This window comes from Anomalospiza imberbis, chromosome 20 (genome assembly GCF_031753505.1).
Source record: "Anomalospiza imberbis isolate Cuckoo-Finch-1a 21T00152 chromosome 20, ASM3175350v1, whole genome shotgun sequence".
Taxonomy (NCBI): Eukaryota; Metazoa; Chordata; class Aves; order Passeriformes; family Viduidae; genus Anomalospiza; species Anomalospiza imberbis.
The window spans coordinates 920,161-940,068 of NC_089700.1; the positions used below are offsets into that span (position 1 = coordinate 920,161).

The following is a 19,908-nucleotide window of genomic DNA, read 5'->3' on the forward strand; positions in this document are numbered from 1 at the left end:
TTAATTTCTTTCCCCCTAAACTGCAGAAACTGGTGCCCTCCACCTTTCCTGGTGTGACTGCCAGGGGAGGTGGGGACAGAGCAGAGGGGTGATCCCAGCTGGGAGTGAGAAGTGGTGGAAACTGGAACAGGATCGCTGCCCAGGAATTTCCACTGTCAGTTCCACCTGGGAAATATGTTTTCCATGAATGAAGGGTTTCTGGCAGGCTGGTGCCAGACAGGATTGCACTGCTCTGATGGCCCAGTGCAGGTTGCAGGTGCTGCCTGTTTTCCCTTGAACTTAAGGATTCCTGCAATCCAAATAAACCCTGCAGGAGCAGGTTTGTGCTTCTAGGAGCCTCAGTCCTGCTCTGTGCAAAGCCAGGCTGCTTCAGGAGCTGCCAGGAATTACAAAGGAGTCATGGAGCTGGAACCTGCTCCTGCACCTGTTTTTCATTATTTGTGGCAAAATCCTAAGACCTTTTGTCACTCACTGAACAACCACAGAAGGAAAAATGCTCCTGGGGAGGAGGTGTTTGTGAGGGCGGTCCTGCTGATGTCTCCTTGGATGATCCTTTGGAGAAGGGGGCGGAGGGGAATTCCCCTCTCTGCTCCTGGAGCAGGCCAGGGGATCATTCCTGAGCACTGTCCTGGCTGGGGCATTTCCTGCATGGAAAGATGTGCTCATCCCTGGGGCTGCTCCTGCCTGGGACTCTGAATCCTTCTGGAGAAAGCTCCCAAGCTCCTGCATGAGGGCCCTGGGCTGAGGCTCAGGATGAGCTTTGGGAAGGGGCTGGGGAGGAGCAGCAGGGGTGACCATGGGAACAAGCCCATCCCAGGGCTTCCCTCATTTCCCTCTTCCTGCTGATCCTGGGCCTCTCACCCCACTCACCTCTAGAACCCTTTTTGCCCTGGGAGTCCTTCCAGGTCTTTCTTCAGGGTCACACTCCCAGCTAAGGATGATCCCTCTGGAAGTCTGGGACCAGGCTGGAGGGACTTCATGGGGAAGGTCCCTTCCCTGAGCTCCCCTGCCCCTCTGCCCCTCCCGACTCTCAGAGAGTCTCTCTCCATGTTTCCTGTCAGCTCCCTCAGGTCCTGGAAGGTCACAATGAGGTCACCCCAAAGCTTCTCCTCTCCAGGCTGAACATTCCCAGCTCTCCCAGTAGAGCTGCTCCATCCCTCTGATCCCCCAGGAGCCTCCTCTGGGCTCCTCCAGCAGCTTGAGCAGGAGTTTCCAGGGAGCTCCACAGGTGGACCCTGTGTGGAGGATCTCCTCTGGCCAGCAGCTCCCCAAACCATGACTCCACATGTGTCCAACAGCATTCACCTAAATTCCAGGCATGTCCAAAGGCGTTTCTCCTGCAGGCTGACCCCTCTTGCCCCCTCCCTCCCTGAAGAGATCCTGCCTGGCCACAGGGTGACCAACCAAGGGTGCCACTGGCACACTGTCACCTGCCTGTCCTCTCCATTTCATTCCCAGCTCTCTCTCCAGTTTACTCCCATCCTGCCACCTCCCCTGCTCCCACTCAGGACCTGCCAGGGCTGTGTTATCCCTCTCCATCCCAAAGGGTGCTCCATAGGCTGCTGTCCTCCTGCTGCTCCTCCAGCACAGGGCACAGCCAGTGAGGGACAGCAGCAGAGAGGATTCCCAGGGTGTGATGAGGCCACAGGAAAGGTTAATCCATGTTCTCCAGCACGGAATGGAATGGATGTAATCCCACACAGGCTAATGGGAATCTCTCCATGATGATACTCGTTCTCATGTTCTCATGTCCTTGTCCTTCAGAGATTTGATTCATCCACATTTAGGATAAATACAGGATTAACCCAAAATGAGGTTTTAGGAGAGAGAAGCTCTCACTCTTTAATTTTAATCTAAAGTTCGTTCAAACAATTCCCTCTGGTGATTGAGGGGAGGTGATTTAGAGAAGGATAAAGGCACGGGGCAGCCTGGAGGTGGATGGGGCCTGGGACAACCACAGAGGTTTCCAATGTCTGCTTCAAATAAACCCAACACATCTTCTTTCTCTTCTCCCTTCTAACACCCCTTAATAAGCTCTTCATCCCAAATTTGGGGGTTTAGCAGATTTTTCTATCTTTGTTTTTGCCTCAGGCGATCTCTCCCCTGGGGGCTGCATTAGGACTGGTGAGTGTGGACACCACATCTGCCTTCAGGCCAAGTGCAAGGTGAAGAGCCATCATCCCATCCCATTATCCCATCCCATCCCATCCCATCCCATTATCCCATCCCATTATCCCATCCCATTATCCCATCCCATTATCCCATCCCATTATCCCATTATCCCATCCCATGCCGGCTCGGCTCCTTCCCCAGCCCAGAGCCGGGAGCGCTCCCCGCGCTGCCTCATCCCCGGGAGCCCCGAAGGAGCCCGGCTCTGGCACAGGCTGATGCCGCCGTGCTCAGAGGATGACGCAGAGCATCGCCATGGAGACGGGAAGCCAAGGTAAGGAGCAGTGCTGCTCCTGGCACATCCCGGCAGCACGGACCCGAGCCCGCAGCATCTGCTGGGTCAGCGGGAGCAGGGGACAGACATTGCCGTCTCAAACACGCGCTGGCATCACCGGCAGGGCTGGTGGTTTTATTTTGAGTGTTGCCTCGGCTCCGTGTGGGACGTAAATATTCCATTCCAGGCTGAACCCTTCCCTCCTCCCCGGGGCACAGGAGGGGCGGGCAGGGGTCGTGAGCTCCCCCCGGGCAGTGACACAGTCGGGCAGCGCTAAATCGTGCCTTGCGTTTCAGGGAAGAAAAGCTGCACTTCAAAGAGCGCTTTAATGACTGCGCTGAGCCCTCGGGGCCGCGGGCACCGGAGCGGGGCAGGAGCGGGACAGGAGCGGGACAGGAGCGGGACAGGAGCGGGACAGGAGCAGGGCAGGAGCGGGACAGGAGCGGGACAGGAGCGGGACAGGAGCAGGGCAGGAGCGGGACAGGAGCGGGACAGGAACGGGACAGGAGCAGGGCAGGAGCGGGACAGGAGCGGGACAGGAGCGGGGCAGGAACGGGACAGGAGCGGAGCAGCAGCGGGACAGGAACGGGACAGGAGCGGGACAGGAGCGGGTCAGGAACGGGACAGGAGCGGAGCAGCAGCGGGACAGGAGCGGGACAGGAGAGGGGCAGGAGCGGGACAGGAGAGGGGCAGGAGCGGGACAGGAGCGGGACAGGAGCGGGGCAGGAGCGGGACAGGAACGGGACAGGAGCGGGACAGGAGCGGGTCAGGAACGGGACAGGAGCGGAGCAGCAGCGGGACAGGAGCGGGACAGGAGAGGGGCAGGAGCGGGACAGGAACGGGACAGGAGAGGGGCAGGAGCGGGACAGGAGCAGGGCAGGAGCGGGACAGGAGCGGGACAGGAACGGGACAGGAGCGGGACAGGAGCGGGTCAGGAACGGGACAGGAGCGGAGCAGCAGCGGGACAGGAGCGGGACAGGAGAGGGGCAGGAGCGGGACAGGAACGGGACAGGAGAGGGGCAGGAGCGGGACAGGAGCAGGGCAGGAGCGGGACAGGAGCGGGGCAGGAGCGGGGCAGTAGCGGGGCAGAAACGGGGCAGGAGCGGCTCTGCAAGTGCTGCCAGGGAGGACTCGTGAGGCAGAAAGGAGCCCGAGGGCACAGCAGCCTCTGCCACCGCCCTAGCAATCCAAAATCCACCCAAAATCACAGCAGAGGGAAGCACGGAGGGGCTGGTATGTGATTGAAACCCTCAGGATGTTATGGAATCACAGACTCATGGAACGGTTTGGGCCTGCAGGTGTGGGGCAGGGAAGGTATGTCAGGAGCAGAGCAGACTGCAGGGACAAAACCTTGGGGGTTTTAGTTGAAGGTTTTCCTGATTTGAGGCAATCTGGAATTTTCCAGCTGTGTCTGACTCAGTTGAAGGCAAGAAAAAACAGTCAAACAACTCTGTGGGCAGCAGAGCCAACAGGACCTGCTTTCTGTGGAGTTATTGGCCTTCAAATCTTCACCCAGCTCTCTCATCTCCTTCCCCCAGCCCCTACCAGCCTGGCAGGAAAACTTTCCTTGGGGAAAGGATTGTCCAGCCCTGGCACAGCTGCCCAGGGCAGGGGTGAGTCGCCATCCCCAGAAGGGGTTGAAATCCACCTGGCTGTGGCTTTTCCCAGCCTCACTGGATCTGTGATTTAGCGATTGAAGCCCCACATTTGGGCTGGGCAGTGATGTTTTCTCTGCACGTGGCAGAGCTGAATTTGTCTCTTGCTCTCATGGACTTTACTCTGATCTTAGTCAACCACTTGTCCTGAAACCTGTCAGAAGAGCAGATCCCTGGGATCTCTGCTCCAGGGTGAAATGGAGTCTGAGTTGGGCAGTGTGTGCAGGAGGGAACAGGATGGACAGTTCAGGGATTGGGGCTCTGGCTCCGTGACCTTGGCTTTTCCTGAGGCTGCAGCTGGGAGCAGCCAGGGAGGAGCAGCACTTGTTAAAGCTGTCAGCTCACAGCTCCTTAATTCTTTTACATTTGGAGAACCTAACCCAGCCCATCAATAAGGGCTCTTCTGTTCCCACTGTCAGTTAGAGGCTGATTTATGTCCTGAAATTGGATGATTTGTCTCCTTCACATTTTCCTTCCGAGCTGCTTGCCAGTGGAAGTAGGGATTCCCATCATTTGTCCATGGAAAGTCCCCCAAGGTCCTGCTCAGCCCTGGCTCTCAGCGTGTCTTGCAAAAAATATCACCCACCAACTGTGGAAACAAAAAAATCCCCCTTTTTCCATATCTGGAACCCAGATACTGCTTTTTATTTGCCATTATAATAACCCCTTACAGCAAACCTGGTAGAGATTAATTTGATGCTGATTTCTGCCTTTCAAACACAGGTGAAGCTGGGTTTTTTTTTTTTTTTTGCCAGATTTTCAGCTTTTGAAGGGTTCTCTCCTTAGAGGAAAACCTGGCATTGAGCAGGGTCAGGATAAGGATGAAGCCTGTCCTGGGCCGGGCAGGATCAAGGAAGGCAGAAGCCTTTGATGGGGAAAAGCCACATCCACACAGCAGGAATGCAGTTTAAGTCACAAATTTGGGGAAAAAATAATAATTTGTGATTATCAGCTCCCCTGTGTTTAACCAGTTTTTTGTTTGTTTCCAAATTCCTTTTGAAGTTCTCCAAAGCAATCCTCCTGTACAAGCCAATGTGGGTTTCAAAGCTTTGCCTTTGGATTCAGGAGACCAACCCCCTGCCCATAGGTTTGCAACGTGTTCTATTCTCTCTGCTTTTTATCTTTATTAAAGGGCTGTAATTTGGGTGATTCACTGCGAATTCAGCTGGCAGTTTCCTTGGCCTGAAACCATTTTGCACTTGGAGAGGCCATTGTCTGCCCAGAGCAGATCCCCGGGGTCCTGCTCCATGCAGCACAGCAGGGTTCTCAGAGAAACCCTCTGGGAATCAGGAATTCCTTTATTCACTCAGAGGGAGGGCTCCAGCCAGCAGGGCTGAGCAGTGAAACCCCTGCTCTGTGCTGTGGGAACTCAGAATGAGGGAGGCAGCAAGGGGCTCTCTTAACCCTGAAACCAAAGCAAGTGAGGTGGTGTGGCCTCCAAAAAACCTGATGGAGTGAGACAAGATGCATCCTGACACATCAAAACTTGCAGGAGCGGCAAAAGTTAACACTCCTGGGCTCAGGAATGGCAGAAGTTAACATTCTTGGGTTCAGGAAAGACAAAGTTAACACTCTTTGGCTCAAGAGTGGAAATTTCAGCTCTCCTGTGAGCTCAGCCATTCCTGGCTTTCCAAGCAGCCTCACTGAGCTGGAAAATGAATGGAGCAGGAACATGATGTGGTGTTTGGACAAGATCCTGCCCAGCTCTGCCCCTGAGGGATGGGTTTGTGCCACCCCACTGCCTGGCTTGGGGGTGATGTCCCTGGCCCGGGGCCCTTCCCACTCCTCCGAGGGCACCAGAGCCCGGGCCTGGGGAAGGGTGGCTGAGCTGCTGGGAACAAGAGGTGCCTCCTACAGGACCAGCAGAGTCTGGGGGCTCTGGGCAAGGTAGGTGGAGCCAGGGGCTGATCCAGACTGCTCCAGCTCCTCTCACCTGAAGTGCCTTTCCTTGGTGCTTTTTGGAAGTCTCTGTCTTTCCATTTCATTTGTACAAACCTGATGTTTCCATGAGAAACAGTCCTTGAGCAGCCTCAGGGACAGTAAAATCAGTGGTGCAACTTCCATTAGGAAACCAAAACCTACCAGGAGTGAAATGAGCTCCTGCAAGGCTGAGGGAGCGATGCTGACCCCAGCAAGCCCAGCTGGCACCTCGCTCCTGCAAACACCGACTGCTGTTGGGGCAGAATATCTGCCCAGCTGCAAACCCTCCCAGAGACCTGACCTGAGGAGACAGGCCCAGATGGGGCCACCTGCAAGATTTAGGATGGAGAACAAGTGCAAGATTTAGGGTCTGTGGAAAAGAAGACCTTCCATGACCCAAATTTCACATTAATGGTGTCCAATGAAGCCAACACTGAAACTGTGGCAGATGAGGGGTTTGAGCTCACTGCACAAGGAACATCTCCTCTGTTGTGGCCGTGGATCAGCTCATTCTAAAGAAAAGGGAAAAACCAAATGTATCAGTCAAAAGCCAAAAATTCCACGAGTCCATGGTGGCATCATGAAATTCATTTGCCCCTCACCACAGACTCCCAACGCTGACAAAAGAGAAGGAATAAATGCAAGGTTCATTTCAGAAACGCAAGGAGTCAGCTAAAAACACAAACAAGGCTGAGGCTCTTCCCAAAGTGGAACAGCTCAGACTCTCCAGCCTGGCCAACTGCAAGCCTGAGCCTGACTGCGTTTGATCTGGGAATCAGATTTAGCCTACACCATCCCAATGAAAAATATCACACGTGGTCTGCACTTCAGGCTATGTTCCAATATCTGAAGGAAGGGATCTTTTAATTGAAAACCTTAATGTTTCTCGTTATATTTAAAATTAGAGCAGAACGGCAATAAAATTGGTCATGGGATTGAAACAAGTTTTCAGGGAGGGAAAGAAATTTATTCTTCATTTTTTACATTGAGGCATTCGTTAAAGGCTTGGGCACATTTGATTACGTCAATGCAAGGATTAATAATTAAAGGAACAACAACCACATGCCTTGGAGAGACACACGAGCAGCTCAGGCTGGAGCCTCTGAGGACACCCTGGTTTTGCTGGAATCTCACCTCTGCCTGCTGCCCCTCAGTATTTAGAGAAGCACTTTCCCACCAGGCTCTGCCAGACGATGCCTTTCCCAGGAATTTTCAGCTGGCGCCTAAACCCAGGGAATCGGTACCAACACTTGGTATCAGATTGATTTTGAAGGAAAACTGTGCTGTTCCCACAGCTTAGGAGGGGTCCAAAGAGAAGCGTTTGGAGTGACACCCTCCAGCCCCCAGCAGGAACCTGGTAGATGGTGATGCTCCAGAAACCCCACAGCCCCGAGTCAACATCACCTGGGGCTGATGGAGAAGGAGACTCCAAAGCCGCCTCCCCTCCGTCCCCAGAGGCAGATGGAAGTCCACGACTGTGCTGGGGAGACGGAGTCATTCCTCTCCCAGCGTGGCCCCCGGCCAAGCAGAACCCTTGGATTTTGCTCTGTGGATCTGTCCAGCAGCCCCAGGGCTGTGACCAACTTCCAGGACACTGAAGGCAGCTCAAAGCCTTGGATTGAGGGACAGTCTCTGACTCCAATGTGGTTTTCCCAACCAGGCCCAATGATGCTTCCCCTCCCTCCCCATCCTTCCTCCCTCCATGGTGGGAATCTTCTCGTTCATTAATAACCTGCTAATTTTCCCAGCAGCTTGGAGCTGGGTTGCAGCATGGAATTAGAACCAGCTTTCCCTCTTGGCACCCACCCCTGGGTGTAATTAATGAGGCGAAAGGAAGCCAGAACACGCAGGTCAGCCCGGAGAGCACGGCACGCGCCGGTCGGACATCCAGAGCGGGATGTTCCAAGCCAGCCTCAGGGAGGGAGGGTGGCATTTTGGGGTCAAAGCGGGCAAAAGGAGATAAAGAAGAAAGATGTGCTCCTTGTTTCCATTGGTTTTCCCCATTCAAGCTCAAAATCTGGACCAAGGAGGGCTCCATGGAAACCCTGCTCTTCATGCCCTCTTTCCTTTTTTTGGGAAAGCTGGATGGAAGGCTGGTACCGTGTCCTGGCCATCCCCGCCCTGCTGAGCAGCCCGAGGGGCACTGAGAGCCCAGCCTGCTGCAGATGAGTGTTTTCATGGAGGTCTGGAGAGGGACTGGATCTGGAGAGGGGCCTGGAGCTGAAGGAGGGACCAGCGTCACTCGCACGCCGCCAGTGCCAGGCTGTCTCCCCACTGCCTTGGCACCAGCAAGTGGCCTCCAAATCCAAATGGAATTGCTTCCCTGCTCACAGGATGCAGGCAGGAGGCTGAGGACCCCGTCTTGCAGAGGTGGGCTGGGGTGACGCAGCCCTTCCCCTTCCCCTTCCCCTTCCCCCCCACCCTGGGTGACGCAGCCTTTCCCAACAACCCCGCTCCACCCAGGACTGGCATGGGGAGGGCAACGCCTTTGGGCACTGTTACAGGCATCACCAGGACAGAGGGACACGATCCTCCTCCTCCTACTTCTCTGGAGCACTGGTAGAGCACAAACTTTGCTCCGTGCACCTTCCGGAGCGCTCGGGCTGTCCTCGCCCACCCTGCTGCCTGTGGCATCCCCTCTCGCCATGCACCGTGCCTGCTGGAGGGAGCCTTGATTTCCAGCTTGCTGGTGCTGCCAGCGCAGCTCCCGGTGCTGCCGGATCCGGCCCCGCGGGCTGCCAGGATGCCCCCGACGGGCGGCAGGAGGATGCTGGCGCTGGCAGGCCCGGGCGGCAGCGCGGCGCTCCGGGGGCAGCAGCAGTGCCAAATTGGGGTTCTAGCCCTTTAAATCCAATCCGGTACTGCAAAAAAAGGACGAGCGAGCAGGAGAGAGCTTTCAGACTCTTTTAATTAAAGCTTGTACCATATTCCGTATTCCCAAGTCACGGCAGCCGCCCGCGCTTCCCCAGGACACCTCGGGCTCCGTCTCCGGCACGGCATGGACGGGTACCGCGGCTCACCGGGCACCGGCGGCTGGAGGTACGCGCGGAGGGACGGGGCTGCGGGCACGGCTTCTCCCCGCTCCCGGCTGGCAGCTGGGAGCATCCCCCTGCTTTTCCCATGTGTTTCCCTTTGTAGGGGAAAAAGTCTAACGCGTGGCTGTGGCTCACGCGGGGCCGGTGGCAGGAGGAGCCCTCCCACCGCGCACCTGGGGCCCGGGGCTGCCTGTCCTGCCACCTCCGCTCCCTTCCCTCTCCCTTCCTTCCCTTTTAAATAATTGAGTGCATGACCCAGAGTTGTGGCTTTTTTCCCCTCGCTGCTTAAATCCCGGAGCTGCCGTTCAGCAGAAGATAAGTTGGGATGCCTGGCCCATATATCACGGCAGAAGTTGGTCCCCGCCGCGCTGCCGCCGCTCGGCTTCTCTCCGTCCCCCGTCTCTCCCAGGTTAGGGGAGTTTTGCCACATCCTTCCATGCGCATTGCACTCACAATGCAGAGCAGTTCTGGAGAGCCTCGCGGAGCGAATCCCGGGTTATTGGGAACGACAGCGTTGTTTGCACGCCGGAGTCTCCTCTCCCCAGCCCTGTCACCCACCCCAGCCTTAGCTGGGCTGATAAATCGCCCTTAAGCAGGAGCCCTGTGCCTGCTGAACAATTAACTGTGAACTGCCCTACTCAGCCAGTGATTTTCCTCTCCCTCTCTCCTCCTTAACAGAGTGATTCTCTGTTTATTTTTCCAAGCAACGTGGCTTTTTCCTTAAATGATGGATTGTCGTTCCTTCATCCCCGTTTCAGATGGGTGCATCCTTAAGGTGCCCTGACTGTGATGAGAGCCTGTTTGAGTCTTTGCAGCCGGGTCCCAGGTGAGGCTGGGTCCCTGGGAGCCTCTCTCCCTCCGCGATCCATGCAGGAGAGAGGCTGTACCAGCAAACATTTATCCTGGTGCCTATTGGAGGTTAATAACACTTTTGACAAATAGCAGTCTCCTCAAGGCTTGAAATAGGATTGGAAAAGCAGCCACTAATCTCCTTGAGAAGTGCTCGATGGTGGCCACCTCTCAGGAAATCAGGAGAGGAGCTGTTTATGTTCTGTGTGTTGAGGCGTTAGCACAGCAGAAAAAACCCGCTTTTCTTAATCCACCGGGAAAAGCTCTGCCTCGCCTTCATCTCCCAGCGTGGAGGGCTTGGGGAGGGAATCCTGTGAGCTCAGCATGGCCCCAAGTCCACAGGACCGTGGGGTTGCACAGCTGGGTCAGGAAAATGGGTTTTTTTCTCCTCACCAATGGTGTTTGCCATCAACGAGGGAGAGACGGGACGGGGAACTTGGAAGTGAGCAGAGAGAGCAGAGCCGTGGGTCAGAGAATGAGCATCTGAGCAGCAGCACCTGCAGGGATCAGGTGGTTTGTGGGCAGCAAAACACTTTGCCTTTGGCAGTGAAGAAGTGAAACTTGGAGAGGAGGGGGCACAGAGCCTGCAAGGAAAAGCAGAGGTGCCAGGACACAGGGAAATCCACGGCACGGCTCCGTGCTGAACTCATGGAGTGCGGGGCAGTGCAGGCAGAAGGATGCTGGGCACCCCAGGGCTTTGGGATTATTTGTTTTCCCTGCTTTCCTCAGCAGCTCCCACCCCTTGGTAGTGCTTTAGCCATCTGTGACTTTGGCGACATTAGGAAGGAGCTGTGATGGAGAGGTGGGATAATGGCTCCATTGTTCCCAGCTCCAAGGGAAGAAAATGACCTGGCAAGGAAACCTGAAAGTTAAAAAGCCCTGTTCCCATGGTCTGAGCAGGGCTGCAGGCAAGCTCTTCTCGGGGGAGGCCCCTGGAACCTGTTCCCTCCACCCTGCAGAACTGGAGAACACCGAGCAGGGTTTGCAAACCACCAAAAAATACAAGCAGCGTGTTGAAAGATGAACAAAATGTGCATCTTTTTTCAGCAAAGCAGCTCAAGCACACAGAGGGTGGGGAGTAATTATTTATAGTGCCATCAGCAGAAATAATAGAATGAATTGAAGGACTGAAAAGTTTTGCTGACTCTCAGGGAATGCGTCCTGGCACGGACGGATCATTCCCGGGCCCAGCCCTTCGTATCTTCAGCGCTCCTAAGAGCAGCCTGGAGACACAGCAGAGCCTGGGATCCAGGGAGAGCGGCTGGGAGCTGATCCCAGTGGGAGGATGGAGCTTCCGTGGCAGCTCCCACCTCCCTCCCGAGCCTCCTATGCTGCCCGAGCCCAGAGCTGTGTCCCGCTGGATGCCTGAGCCCGGGAGGAGCAGTGCGCCGCGAGGGGAAGGGCTGGGTGCCCAGGTTTGGCTTTTCCATTTCATTCTGGGAACACTGAGATTCGGAAGGGAGGTGAGGGGATGTTTTTGAGATCAGCAGTTAGTGTCATCTGCTGTTTTGTGCTCTGTAATTGAGCTCAGAGTGCAGGGTTTCAGTCACTCCTGAACCGGGGCATTGGGAGGACTGGCAGGCATGGACAAGGAATTGCTCACCTGGAATCTATCGCTCATGTTAAAGGTGACCTGCACCAGGGTTTCTTTTCTAAAGGGAGATAATTAAGTTTGAACTCCTCTTTGTGGGGATGAAAAGGCATCGTTGGCATTTTCCCCCTTTTCTTCACCCAGGAACGGTGAGGTGTGCCAAGCTTGTCCCTCCCCATCGGGGCTGATGTTGGAGGTGGCCACTGAGGCTGATGCAGGTGGGAAGGGTGAAGTTGAATCCTGATTGAGCAGCAGGCTCTGAGCAAGTGTGGCAGAGTCGCCAGCATTCCCCAGGGACAGGCTGGACTCTGTGGGACAGGTTCTGAGCAGCCCCAGAACCCTTTCCTTCCCCAGGCTTCGTGATAGCACAACCAGGGACCATCCCCAGGTGGGCACAAAGGGCTGAGTTTAAAGGTCCCACCGGGTCTTTTGCTCCATCTTGCCCTGCCTGTCCATCTCCAACCAGCTGAGATTTTCCTGCTCCAAACTAGAGCTGATTTTCTGAGGAAAAGGCAGAAAAATAATTCTCTTTTTATTGTCGGCAATAACCTTTCCTACCTCCTTGACTCTGTAGAGTGGAAAGAGCCCAGGCACAGAAGGCAGAGCTCTCATTTCTGCTTTCCCTTTGCCAGTCACCTTTAAACAAAAGGAACTCAGCAGGATGTCTGGAGCAGGAAGGGACCAACATGGATCTGGCGGAGATAAAACCTAAATTTACTACTTCGAGCTGCTAGAATCTAATAGATTCTTCTATTTAGAGCAAGGGATGTTTGTCAAGCCCATTCTCCGACACTGGCAGGGTATTGCAGTTGGAATTACTCTGATAAATTAAAAGCAGTCTGAAGTGGTAAAAACGCAGCATATGAGTGAAATTGCATGGTTATTAAGGGAAATGCTTGAGGGACAGACACCAGCACGGGGTGTCAGGCTGGGGGTGGCAGAGCCAGGGCCAGGGGATGGCAGGATCCAGACATGGACCTGCAGGGATGGATCATCCTGATCGTGGTCATCTGTTGTGCTCATCCAGGTGGTTTGGCTGGGCTCGGGTGGCCTTTCAGAGCAGGTTCATCCACCTCATGCTCTGCTTTTTTCTTTTTTGATGTTTTTACCCCTTTTCTCCCCTCCTTCAGGACATGTTTTAGCCTTTTGAGCGGAAGCCACTGCCAGGGCATTATTTTAAGCCCCCACTTGAATGGAAGGAGGTGAGAGGCTGCCTAGACAATGCAAACCTTGTGTTCCATGGTCACCCAGAGACTGCCAGAAATCCATGTCTGCTGGAGGCTGATCTTTAAATAGAGTTAAATCGTGTTGGGAGCCCTGGGGATCCTTGAGAGCAGATTTTCAAGAAAGTCATATACAGATGTTGCCCAGCTTCATGCAGGTTTCACCCTTTAAATCCTCTTGTGCTCAGAACTGACTGACTCTGGGTCGCTCCTGGCTCCAGCCAAAGCCTGGACTCCAGTCTGAGACCTGCCCAAGCCCTCTGGGAGCCTCAGGCACTGTTTCAAAGGGGATTAATAAACCCTCAGGAGCTGCTGATGCTTCACTGGGAGTTGGCGGGAGGCCTCTGCTGATTTTGGAAAGGTTTCTCCTGGAGGCCCCACTGCAGGAGCAAAGGGAGGAAGGGGCTGGCACCCCCAGAGCTGCAAATGAAACAGGAACCTATTCAGAGTATGCTTTTATTTTTGCTGCCTCATAAATCCACGGTGGCAAAGCAGCCTACAGAGCTGGGAAGGGATTAACTTGGGAAGAGTGAAGGTCTCCCAGGGGTTAAGCACAAGAAAGCTGCCGGTTCTTAAGAACAAGGAGCTGCCGTGGAGCTGCTGCTGTTGTGGAGGAGTCATCTGGCCTGGCTGCCCCGGGGATGTTTCTGCAACCCCCCTGACACCTCAGCTGGCTCCAGGCCTGGGGCTGTGCAGGAGACAGCGGGAGAGTGTCACCGAATCCTGGAATGCCCGGCTGGGCCAGGCTGGAAGGAGCCCCGAGGGTCACTGGTGCCACCTCCCTGCTCAGGCAGGGCCATCCCAGAGCACAGGGCACAGCACTGTGTGCAGAGGGCTCTGCAGTATCCCCGCTGAGGGAGACTCCAGCCCCTCCCTGGGCAGCCTGTTCAGGGCTGGCACTGCCCAGGGCAGGAGTTCTGCCTCCTGGGCAGGGGCAGCTCCTGGGCTCAGGCCCTGCCCGTGGCTCTGGTGCCACTGCTGGGCCCCGGAGCAGAGCCTGGGCCCTGCTCTGCCCTCCCTGCACACAGGGACAGCCCGGCCCCAGGGCCCCTCTCAGCTGGGGCTCCTCTCCAGGCTGAGCAGCCCCAGCTCCCTCAGCCTTTCCTGGGCACAGAGATGCTCCAGGCCTCCTCATCCTCACAGCCTGAGCTGGCCCTGCTCCAGGAGCTCCTGTCCCTGCTGTGCTGAGGATCCAGGGCTGGACACAGCACCCCAGAGGTGCCCCCAGGGCTGGGCAGAGGGGCAGGATCCCTCCCTGACCCTCTGGCAAAGTGGCCGCATGGGCAGGGATCCACTGTCAATGGTGGCTCCTGGGAAGGGCAACGTTCCTCTGTCCTGGTGATGGACAGGAGGGTGTTAGGACGTGTGACTGTCACACGTGTTAACTGCTGTCACATGGAGCTGTGACAGTGCCAAGCAGCTTCTGTTGGGTGGCACTGTCCCTTGGCACCTCAGTCCATGCAGAGCTGTGTTGCTTTGGGAAGTTCTTCTCAATGAATTCACATGCAAAATCCCATTTTCAGGAATAAAAGGTGCAGATCCCAGAGCTGTTGGAATGCAAATAACACCAGTGGGATATATAAAAAAAAAAAAAAAAAACAAAAAACAAAACAAAACAAAACAAAACCAAAAAAAAACCCCAGAGAAAAGCCTGAGGGGGCAGGACCCCATTCAGCTGCACCCTGGCACAGCAGGAGTCCCACTGCTCCCACCCCGTGGAGCCCACAGCTGTTCCAAGTTCCTGATGAATACGCAGTGGAAAGGAGATCCAGGCAGTTTGGATAATCCATAAAAACAAGCTGGAAGAGTGGATGGATTCTTTTCTCCGTGAGGTTGTTCTATTGATTGAAGGTGCAGTTTTGTCCCGTGAGCTGACTGAAGCAATAGTGCTCTCTTTGGGGTATTTGGTAAATATCCCGTTCCCTCCTGGAACGGAAGCTGTAAAAGGGGCTTTTTCTGGGATACAGGAAGGAGATGGATCTGTGGAAAATGCTGTCCCTGCTCTTTCCAGCCGAGCTGAACCGTGTGGAAGGGTGGGTGATGAGGTGATAAACGCTTATTCTTGTTCTGCCGCTAAAAGGCAAGGGGGCTCTACCTGGGGTCTCATTTAATGCTTGAGAAAACCACTGCAGCTCCAGAGAGGCTGGGAGCAGCCAGAGGCTCCAGGAAACCCTGGACAGCCCTGCTGGTCCCTGTGGGAGCACTGGCCCAATTTCAGCCGTGTGCTCTGCACAGGCCAGCAGAGCTGGCTGTGGATCCGAGCGGGGCCCCCCAGACTGCTCCAGGGTCAGGAGCCAAGTGTCAAAGCCACTGCTGGGGGCAGCGAAGGTGTCCCTGCCCAGGCAGGGGGGAATGAGACAGGCTGCTGCAACCCAAACCAGTCTGGGATCCATGAGAAGCCTCGGCAATCCCGTGACGCTTGTCGGGAGGTGCAGGCTGGCTGAGAGGAGATGCTGTGTCCGTGTACATCCATGGACAGGGGCACAGGAGTGCCTGAGGCCTTGGGGCCACAGAGGGGACCTTGGTCCCACCCATGGGCACTGGGCCTGTGGGCATCCTTGTGCTGCTGCTCTGGCTCAGCAGCTCTGTGAGCCTGGAGCCCCAAAGGCCAGAGGGGATCGCCCGGGACTGACAGGCTGGCTCTTGAGGGCAGGGAAGGGGTGACCATGGCAGCTGCAGGCAGAAGGGGCAGGAAGGGAAGGGGAGGGGGAGGCTGGGGAGGTTCCCTGGGCTTTCCCAGAGATTCCAGAGCAGCTTTGCAGTGGGTTTGTAAGGAAACACAAGGTTCCCCCTTCGTGTGTTCTTGTGTGCCTCTGGAGAGAAAACACCAAAATAAGGTTGGTTTATAAAAATTAATGGCAGAGTGAGAGAGGCAGCAGCGAGGGGAGTCCAGACCTGGCACCCCCTGGTGCTGAGCTCCAGCCCCAGGCAGGGCTGCAGAGCAGTGTGGGATGGAGAGCATCCTTTGCATGGGTGTTTGTACAGCACAGCAGGCTCTGGTCCGACAGCAGAGCCCAGCACTCCCTCTGGGACATGGAGAAACCAGAGTGAGTCTGCCAGGTGCCTTCCCTCCTCCCTCCCTGCCACCCCTCAGGCCACTACCCCAGGCAAGCTCATCCAAGTCCCATGAAGCTATTTGGTTTTGGTGATGCCATGCCTGAGATTCACCCTAAAGGTTTTGAAAGAACAGATTAGCTGAGTTTAAGAGTGTGAATTATGAAGAGAACCTGTTCTGTGCAAAGCACAGGGTCACCAGTGATGATTCACTGGGCTTCTTCTTGGCCATTAGTTAAACACTTTATGTTCAAACTGTGATCCACATAAAATTGCTGGAACATGTGTTGCAGTTCTCAGTGTCCAGCAGCTCTGGACACTGCTTTTCTGGCAGTAGGAAAAAAGCCACAGAGACTCAGGCCATTGGTATTGGAGCTGCATCCTTGGGACTCTCTGGCGAGGACAAATTCCCCTCTCACCTCATCTCTTGAAGAAGGGCAAGTGCAGCCCATTCCTCCTTCAACTTCCCAGCTCCTCTCAACCCCTGCTGAAAACTTCCTGAGCTGAAGGCTGTCTGTCACTCTCAATGTATTATTTTATTCCTCTTTTGAGCACTTGATGTCTTCTAGGAAAAAATCAACAACATAATTGGGCACAATTTGCTAAAACACTTCCTCTGCCTTTTTCTTTTTTTGAAACCATTTCTTGGTAATTTCCTTGTGTATATCTTATGTCTGGTGCTGTTAGAAACAGCAAGTGTTTGTTCTCTACTGCCTTTGCTCAGTCATGTTGAGGATGTGATAAAACTCTGGTTTAAATAAGTGTTTCTTACATCCCTTTCAAGCATCTCTTTGTCAGGCTGAAGGGCCCTGACTTGTCAATCTGTTTCTGTGCAGAATTCACTCTTTGCCTCTGTCCAAGCTCCTTTCCCTCCTCTCACTCTTCCTCGTTCTGTTATCTCCCTTCCTGAGTGCTCTGAGCAGGGATTTGTTCATCCTGCAGGTGCACAGCAGAGCCAGACAGCAGCACAGTTCCAGTTTGCTCTGTTTCTCTGACAGAAATCTCTCACATCGGATTTTCCTGTGGCTCTATCCAAAGCAGCCTCCACATCCCCCCAGTGACTCCTTCCTGGCCAGCAAGGCTGAGTCCAGAGCTCAGTATTTGGTGGGGAGACCATGGGACTTTTTCTCCTGAGCAGGATTTGGCACTGAAATCCAGCTCTTTAGACCTCAGACGCTGGATTTTGTAAGATTTTTGTGCAGCTGTTGCACCAGTTCAGGGTTTGCTCATCCTGCTTGACTGTAAGCCATTAAGGAAAGTTGTCACTGCACTCACACACCTCCAGTCCCCAGGTAATTTCCACGTCACTGAGTGGGTCTATTTTACAGGGCTCTCTGGGGCTGCAGTGGGAAGTTGTTTCCATTATGAAAACTGACTGTTCATCTTTGTTTCTGCCTCCTTTTCCCATCTCCTCTGGAATGAAAAGGAATGAAAACCATTCCCTGGCCCTTTCAGCCTCTCCTGAGCTGTGCTGGGTGCTCACACATCCTTCACATCCCCCTGCCAGAATTCCTTCCCCTCCTGCTTCTGACCAGGCTGTGGTGTCACCTTTGCAAGTTGTTGTTCAGCCCCTTTTTGGCCGACCCCACTGCTCCTGTCCGAGCAGTTTGTCACACCCAGGGATCTCTTTCCTCACTGGATACACTTTGAGCAGTGCCTTTTAACTCCCCTGCTCTGCTGGGTTGCTGCACAACCTTTTTTCCTTTTACATCTGGTTGGTTTAGCAGTTTGTGATTATTCCAGGTTTGCAATAGAGAGTTTAAAGCAGTTCTTTTAATCTTTTAACTTCTCCTTTTTTATTTCTATTCAAGCAGCTTCTCAATTTTTAATGTTATATAATTTTAAAATTATGTAACTATCGGTATAGTGTGTGTTTCTACATTTATACCTTTTTATAATTAATATAAAATGTATGTAGTTACCACAATACATATATACAGTCAGGTGTATATATACATATATATATAGAGAGAGAGTCAGGTATATATATATGTATGTATACATACAAATATATATATATATATATATATATATATATATACACACACCTGTGTATATATATATACATGGTGTATTTATATTTGCAGTTATAGGAGCAGTTCTGACACCTTGGATTGTTCCTGGCCATCTCAGAGCCAAACATAATTTGTTTTCTGCCTCCAGAATTGATGTTTTTCCATCTGACAGTTCTTTATTGCTCCCCAGCTCTGCCAAGGCCAGCACTGCCCCATGTCCCCAAGTGCCACATACCCACGTGTGTTAAACCACCAGGGCAGGGGATCCAGCAGGGGTGCAGAAGCTGGGATGGGGTGCCTGGAGGCAGCTCCCTGCTCCTTTGGAAGGAAGGGCTTGAGCCAAGGCTTTTCCCTGCAGTGGAGTCACCTCCCAGCTCCCAGCGTGTCTTCTGGGGCTTTGATCCCCACTGATCCTCTCTGAACGTGGAGAATCCCCAATTTCCTGCCTGTTTTTCCCTGTGGGATGAGATGTGTGAGCTCTGCTCTGCCCTAGGGATGCTCAGGCATTTCCTGGGCTGGAGCTGGAGCAGCTCCTGAGCTCTGAGCGCTGAAGCTCCGGCCCTGCTCTCTGCCGGACCCTCGGGCACAGGTGCCCTCCTCCCCCTCGAATGGCTGCACCCAGAGTGGCTCAGAGCTGCCCAGGGCCACCTCCTCCTCCCTAAGCAGTTGTGCCAGGGCTGAACAACCCTTTCCAGGAAGGAATTTCCCCAAAATCCATGCTGAGCCTCCCCTGGCCCCGCCTGAGGCTGTTCCCTCTCCTCCTGTCCCTGTTCCCTGGAGCAGAGCCCGACCCCCCCGGCTGTCCCCTCCTGTCAGGAGCTGTGCAGAGCCACAAGGTCCCCCCTGAGCCTCCTTTTCTCCAGGCTGAGCCCCTTTCCAGCTGCCTCAGCTGCTCCTGGGGCTCCAGCCCCTTCCCAGCTCCCTTCCCTGCCCTGGACATGCTCCAGCCCTTCAGGGTCTGCATTGTCCTGAGGGGCCCAGGGCTGACCCCAGATTTGAGTTTTGGCCTCACCAATATTGAGTGAAGTCATAATTAACCATCACTACTCGTCCATTGAGGGCAATTTCAAACCCCTTTCATTTTGAAGTCACTCCTGCATTGCTGTGACAGTGGTCAAATGAGAGGTGGCAGGACTATTCAAGCAGGCCTAAATTGAGTAATAATTGAAATGTTTGAAGGAAAATTAGAATGGTTGTCAGGGTCAGCCTTAAATATGTCTTGCTAGCAGCTTACAGAAGAATTTTGATGAAAATTGCAGTGCTGTATGAGCCATGATTGGCTTTTATTTCAAAATAAATAAGTTGAATAGGAGAGAAAGGGGGAGGACACTCAAGAGCACCGTTAATAAGATGTATAATCAAATTAAAACTTTTGCACAGTGATATTGCATGAGGTAAAGCTTCAGAGTTTAAGTACAGAATAGATTTTGTTTACCAAAACACCAGAATGTTTGAAAGCACATTGGACTAATTTATAGGTCCCATGCTTTATGGCGTATTTATTTAATTTGGGAAAATGAGGCCCCTTTTGATAAGCAATAGCTCAAAGTGCTGCTGAAGAACAACAGCAGCAAAGAAAAAGTTATTTTAGAGATTTCAAGAGCTGCCAGCCAAGTCCTGGTTTAGAAAAACATGTAAATTCAAGTGCAGTGGCTTCTGTCAATAGCACAGAGCACACACTGAGGTGCAGAGACTGTGTCCCTTTTTCTTACAAATCCTTACACTTGCTTTCCTCAGCCAGGAAAAGGAGTTCCTGATTTCCTCAGGAGCACCAAGAGCTTTGTGCTGTAACAGCCCTGGATCACTGAAATCACCTGGCACTTGTGCTCTGGGCCGGGGACAAGGTGGGCCTTGGGCACAGGTTAGACCTGATGGGCTTGGAGTTCTGTCCAACCTCAGATTCCATAAATGTGGTTCTGTAGCACAGGGCCACTTTCAGAGGAGCACTCTGAGATGCCAGGAGAGGTGACAAGGTTTTAGGTATTCACCATCTGGATCCCAGTGCTTCTCTTGTTTCAAAGGCTGGGATCAATCCTTGGTGCTGTCAGAGCCCTGGGGGCAGTGACCCTATCCTGGGGCCACCCAGGAGGGATTGTCCTGCTCTGCTCTGGGCTGGGCCAGCC

The 19,908-nt window shown here is 53.8% G+C and overlaps 1 protein-coding gene across 2 annotated transcripts in view; it reads left to right on the forward strand.

Moving 5' to 3' along the window:
• Nucleotides 1-8,529: 8,529 nt before the first annotated feature.
• Nucleotides 8,530-19,908, forward strand: part of CALN1 (calneuron 1) — a 146,573-nt gene continuing 135,194 nt past the window's right edge. The window contains exon 1 of one of the 2 annotated variants that reach the window (XM_068210109.1): nt 8,530-9,057. The gene's annotated coding sequence lies outside the window, so the exon portion shown is untranslated. Of the gene's footprint in view, nt 9,058-11,183; nt 11,318-19,908 lie in introns of those variants that run through there. The other variant, XM_068210110.1, reaches the window with a different exon arrangement.